Source organism: Orcinus orca, chromosome 11 (genome assembly GCF_937001465.1).
Source record: "Orcinus orca chromosome 11, mOrcOrc1.1, whole genome shotgun sequence".
Classification (NCBI taxonomy): Eukaryota; Metazoa; Chordata; class Mammalia; order Artiodactyla; family Delphinidae; genus Orcinus; species Orcinus orca.
In genome coordinates this window covers 102,311,029-102,317,707 of record NC_064569.1, presented here as the reverse complement: position 1 = coordinate 102,317,707, position 6,679 = coordinate 102,311,029, and positions in this window count along the sequence as shown.

Sequence of the window (6,679 nt, the reverse complement as noted above, 5' to 3'; positions counted from 1 at the left end):
AAGTTTTGAAAAGCGATAGGTAAGTTCTCCAACACTGTTTCCTGCCCAGGATCTCCTGGACTGTTCTGTCTTTTGAATTTCCATTTAAATTTTATTTATTTAATTTTATTTTATTGTTCTGGCTGCGCCACGTGGCATGTGGAATCTTAGTTCCCTGACCAGGGATCGAACCCATGCCCCCTGCCCTGGAAGCACAGAGTCTTAACCACTGGACTGCCAGGGAAGTCCTCTATTTAAATTTTAGAATCAGCCTGTGGATTTCTAGAGATAGCCTGGCGGGATTTTGATGGGGATCGGGTCAAAGCTATCCATCATTTCAGGGAGAATTGATGCCCTGAACACACTGAGACTCCCAATCTATGTGCAGGATGTATCTCGACATTTATTTAGGTGTTCTTAGTTTTTCTAAGCAATATTTTTAGCATGGTTTTTTTTCATCAAATGTATTGCTATGTATTTGATGTATTTTTGGTACTTTTATACATATATATATATATTTTTTTAATTTATTTTTTTTTGCGGTACGCGGGCCTCTCACTGTTGTGGCCTCTCCCGTTGCGGAGCACAGGCTCCGGACGCGCAGGCTCAGCGGCCATGGCTCACGGGCCCAGCAGCTCCGCGGCATGTGGGATCCTCCCGGACCAGGGCACGAACCTGTATCCCCCGCATCGGCAGGCGGACTCTCAACCACTGCGCCACCAGGGAAGCCCCGAGTTTGACTTATTTTTTTAAGATTCCACATATGAGTGATATAAATGGTGTTTTCAATTTTATTTTCCACTTATTTGTGCTGATGTGTAGAATATCCCCATGGCTTTTGCACGCTGACCCTGTAGCCCACAGCGCTGGCGAGTTGACCTCCGGGTCCCACTGGTTTGTAGGTGCAATCCCATCACCTCGAATGACGTGCATCCTCCTTTCTTTCTGGTCTCTCCGCCTTGTCCCTGTTCCTGCCTCACTGCACTAGCCGGAACCTCCGTAGGGAGGGGGGCAGGAGTCCGCTGTAAGGTTTTCACAAACACACGCTCTCAGATCGAGGACATTCCGCTATTCCTTGTTTGCTGAGAGCTGTTTTCTTTTCTCTGTTTATCATGAATGACATAGAATTTCTCCACTGTTTCCCCTGAATCTAATGAGATGGTCGTATTATCCTGTTCATGTGAGTGGCATCAACTGATGCAGGAATGGGAAGCGGACCTTGTCTTCCTTCATTATCTTTCTAACGTCTGCAGAATGAGAGATGACGTCTCGCTTTTACTCCCAATATTGTCCCCTCCCCCCACCCGGCCCCCGCCGCCCTCAGTCTCACCACCGTCTGTCACTTTATCCAGCTTCTCAGAGAGCCAGGCTTAGGCTTTGCTGAACTTCCCATTTGCTGACTTTTGCTCTTACATTTGTTGTCTGGGTTTGTTCTTTTTCTAACTTCTTGAGCTGGATGGTTGGTTCCTAACTTTCAGCATTTCTTCTTTTCAATACGTACATTTAAGGATGACAATTTCCCTTTATTTTCTACTTTAACTGCATCTGAAAATGTTTGAAATGCAGTATTTTGGCTATTATTCAGATCAGTATTTTCTAATTCTCATTACAGTTATTTCTCTGATCTCTAAGTTATTTAGAAATTGGTCTCCTATAAATACATTTGCATCCGATTGTGTAATTAGCTTGTATTTTCTTGTTAGCAGAACCGTATTTGATTGGAGCGGTGTCACTTCAACACCTAGACACTTGCTGTGAGTTACTTCATGTTGTCAGTGCTCACGGTGCCTGAAAATAGTGTGTGTTCCACGATTACTGGGGTCAGAAGTGGGGTTGAGCTTGTGTCTTTCAGATCTTTTATATCTTTCTGATATTTCTTGTCTGTGCACCCCATCAATTACCAAGCCAAGTAGGGTAACAATCTTTGGGATGCATCCCCTTCTTATAATCCTGACAATTTTTACTTTCTATTTCTTCAGCCTCTGTTTTATTTTGGTTAGAATTTTCCTAGTATATCTTTTCCTTTCAGTCATTCTCTAATCTTACGTTTTAGATACTCCTCTGCGTAAAATGTGATTTTTTTTTTCTTTAAAGTGAAAGTGGGTTTATTCAGGGAGATGCACACTGCATAGCCAGAGTGTGGTCCGTCTCAGAAGGCGAGGGCGGCCAACATTTAAATTCACATTGACCGCCCTCTTTTAAACGGCGCATTTACCACTTGCGTTTTGTGTGATCGTATATACACACAGACACATGGATTCTACACCACAGATTACTCCAGACAACAAATACCTGTTACCCCACATATTTCTGAGGGTCAGGGACCCAACAGGGCCTTAACCTTGAGGTACTGGCTCAAGGTCTCACGAGCTGCAGGCAGACGTTGGCAGAGGCTTGGCTGGGGCAGGGACCCACTCCCGTGGCGGCTCACGCACACGGTGAGGGGTGGAGGCCTCACCTCCTCCCCATGTGGACCCTCCAGGGGCTGCCTGAGCGACCTCACCGCGGGCGGAGCGTCCTCAGAACAAGGGGCTCCGGACCCACCCCTGGAGACACGCTTCTGTGGCCCGGCCTGAGAAGTCAGGCTCCATCACCTCCGCCGTGTTCTGCCGGCCACGCAGCCCATCCTGATATGACGCGGGAGGGGCCCGCCCGCGGGGCGTCTTGGGGCCTTACGACCACAGCACCTCTCATCTGATTGCGTTTGGTTTCTGTCTGTTCTCCTCCCTCTCAGGTCCCGCTTTCTCTTTGTTCTGACCTTATTGTCAGTAACTGTTTTGTCATTTCGCTTTTTCCTTCTTCTCATTGGAGGTTACATACTCTGTCCCTGGGCTTTTAGTGGCTGCCTGGAAATTGCTCGTTGCTCACTGAGCTTATCAACGTCCACAGTGCGAGAAAATCATACTTTTACCCGCACCCAGACAGTACAGTGACCTTCAGTCTTGGAGACACGAGACGTGAGCATCGTGTGTTCAGACCACCACCTCGCTCTTCCGCCCGCACCCTCCCCGCGTCTCAGGCTCCGATACGGGAGCTCTTCTTTATTCTGCCTTTTGCACACTCACCTTGAGAGCGACGGGCTCTCTGCCGTGGGAGTCCTGCCGTTTCCTCGCAGCCTCTCTCTGCTGTCTCGGCTTCCACTGCTGCGCTCAGAGATGCTCAGCTGAGTCCGCGGCTTTCCAAAAGTGAGCTGTCTTAACTGCGGGCGCCATTTACGACTGTTTTAGTAAGACAGGTCTGGGTGTGGGATTTTATTTATTCAAACTGGGAACCTTTGGACATCTTTACTCTCCCACTCGTGTCATTAATCGTTTATGAGAAACTGCCAGCCTCTCACTTTACGTATTGCCTCCACCCCATCCTCTCTGTCCTGGCCTTTGGAGCTCAGGTGTGACGTTGCTCACACCTTCGCTGCCCCTCAGCCCGCATCACTCCCGTTCTGGTTTCCTGTGCTGCCATCGGCACAGTCTCCTCATTTGTCTTCCGGTTCATTCTGTCCTTAACAGTGTCTAGAGCCCTATGAATTCCATCCATTGAAACTTTAACTTTAGTTATTATCGTTTCATTTTTTAGAAACTCTAGTTTTCAATAAAGTTGGTTATTCTTTATAGTTCCTTTCCTTTGCCTAAAACCTCTAAATTGTATGACATCACACAGTTAGCTTATATTCTGTGTCTGATAATTCGAACAGGTGAAGTCTTTGGTCATGTCTGTGCTGCGGTTGCGGCCGGCACTCTCACATTTTATTAGAGACGGATCAGTTTCTTTCAAACGTTAGTTGTGGGGATTCTTTGCACTCCTTCCAGAATGCAGGGGAGCCCCTCGGAGGGTGGTGTTTGCCCCGGGCCCCTCATCTCCCGCCCCCCGAGGAAAGCTGCCCGCGTCGCTCTAAATTCATAGCTCGATGCTTTGTGCCCTCCCCGCCGTGCCTGCAGCCCAGGGGTAAGAAGCCGTCACTCAGACCTGTTGGGGACTAGCTCGGGACTCCAACTTCTCTGGGATTTCCACCCACATAGCTCAGCGCCAGGAACACGCCTCGCGCTCCCTGGGGCAGGGAAGGTGTGTTCTGGGCTCACCCGTGCACCCGGCATGTAACCTTTCGGGCTTGCTGCTTCTTTGAGGGGTGGGGTGTCTCTCACCCCTCTTGGGGGTGGTCTTCTGCCCCTGCACCCCTAAAGCCTTGGCAACTCGAGCCTCGAGGGGTGCTGGTCCGCAGAGCCTCTGAAGGAAGGGCTTCCCCGCAGCCGCGACCTGATCACCCCTTGCTTCTTGCCAGCTTTTGTTGCTTCTGAGACGTTTTTCGTGTTCTGTGCTCCGGGTTGGTGATTTTCCCCAGAAGGGCTGGTCTGGATCCCAGAGCACCCACTCCTGCGCGGACACCCCGTCCGCTTTGGTGATGTCCCCCGTCCCTGGTGCCCCTTAGGCCTCACCCCCTCCTCCTTCACCCCCACGAGGCATGGCTCTCCTGCTTCTCAGCCCCTCACGCCAACCCCTAAACGGATGGCTCAGCCCCTCCTGCCTGCCTCATGCCGCCCCTCTGCCGCAGGGGCCTGGCCCTTCCTCAGCTTGGAGCAGGTCCAGGGCTCTGTCCCCGTCCAGCCCTACGCTAGGCCTGTTTAGGCCTGGGGTGCATTGGTGGGCAAAGCACTGCCGGCAGAGCTGCCCCCTTGGCGACAGAGCCTGCTCACCCCTGCTCACCCCTCCCCACCCTGTGCCCAGGCCTCCGGTCTCCCACACCCTCATATGCCATGCAGGCCCTGGCGTGTCCTGCGGGTCAGGCTGGCCCCAGGACCCGGGGAAGGCCCCACTCCTGGGCTCCGGCTCAGCCTCCGCTCAAGGGTCCAGGAAGCTGTGGGCTGCTTTGCATAGGCGCCGGGTGGCCCCCACTCCTGCCCACCCCAGCCAGACCCTCCCGGACCCCGGGCAGGAGTGACTCAGCCCAGGGCACTGGCAGCGGGTCGCTCTGCCAGGCGTGGGGTCTCAGCCCGTGGCATTCCTGGGCTGAGCCATTGCTGGCTGGGCACTGCCCGGGGCCCAGGCCCACTGCCCGGGGCGTGCTCATTCCCCCTGACTGGGATTGCGCCCCCTTGGGGGTGGAGAAAGATAAGCAGGGCCAAGGGGACCTCAACGCTCGGCTTTGAGTGGAGGTCTGGGCTTTTCTGAGAGCTGGGGAAAGCCGGGTGGGTTCTGTGTGGGAGCAGGTGGGCTTGGGAGCCAGCTGGGACGGAACTGCCAGCCAGGTGCACGCTTTGCAGCGGGGAGGGCCGCCGCAGGGTGGGCGAGCCCGAGGTGGGCGTGCTGGAGGGAGCACCGTCTCAGGGACCAGTGAACGTGGCCAGAACGAGGTCTTGGGGCAGCAGGCATGGCTTTTGGTACCAGTGGGCCTGGTCTGGGGTGGTGGACATGATTTCATGCACTGATGGATGCAGTCTGTGGGCCGGTGGGTGGCCTCAGTGGGCGTGGTCTGGGGCAGGTGGGCTCTGTCTGCACAGGTGGGCGTGGTCTGGGGCAGGTGGGCGCGGTCTGGGGCCATGGACGCGGTTTCCGGGCGGGTGGGCACCGTCTCAGGGCCCTTCTCTCTCTCCCTCTCCCCCAGGGCTGCCAAGGGCCCTCCCAGCGCCGTGCCTAGTGTGCCGTGGCTCGCTGCCGCCCGCCGGTCCCTGCAAACGCTGCTGCTCGTTCTGCGCCGCCGTCCTGCAGGGCGCCTCCGTCGTGCCCCTCGGCAACGGGCCGGGCGGCGGCCTGTGCGCCCCGTGACACCAAGGACCAGGCCCCGCGGCCTCCAGTGCGTGGCGTGCTTCTCTGGAAACCTTGGCATAGATGAGGGACCTTGTACACAGAGCTATTTTAGCGAAGTTGTGCAGTCTTCACCATGGTATTTCTGTGGAGCCTCAGTCCCCACCCTCTCCCAGTGCCTGCACCCCATGCCCACCCACATCCCGGGCCCCTCGCCCTGCATCCCACGTGCCATACCCACACACCCGTGTCCCCAGACCCACACGTCTCTCCTCACCCCGCAACCGGCACCCCTCAACCCACACCCCTGCCCTGGGCATGTGAGAATGAGAGCCTCCCGGTGTGTGGGCTCCCCCGCAAGACACTCCTCCTCTGGAGCCCCTCCCTCCTTTTCGGAGGGTCCCGGCCGGCTCCCCAGCGGCCCCTTGTTCACTCATTGATTCAACAAAAGTCTGGCTGTGCTGGTCCAGGTTCTTTGCACCCAAGAGCCTCCTTTCAACCTGGGCTGAGCGAGGGGGTGAAGGGGGTCCCTGCACTGGGTCAGATCCCCTCAGATTGTACCGCAGGTGGACTTTCAGGCCTCTGGCTCTCAGTGGGCCATGCAGGCTGTGGAGACCAGAGGTGGGGGACCCCCTGCAGCCTCTCTGGGCTCAGGCTGGGGTGTCCGAACCACCCGAGCCTACAGGGGACAGGGGGCCTGCGAGGGGTCTCGAGGGCCGGTTCTTTGTGGACACTGGGGGGATCTGCAGCCCCCAGCCCTCAGAGGCAAGACAGGAGACCCAGGGGTCAGGGGCCTGTCCCCACCATGGTTCTTCCCCATGAAGTCATGTGGTTGGATTTGCCGTCCACGTCCGGTCACCTGCATCTCCTTGGCACCGAGAGGGCGTGTTCAGCACACCAGGGTGTCACCTGGTGGGTGGGCCTGTCCTGGGGCGGCCCTGGGGAGAGGGCCGCTGCGGTGCCT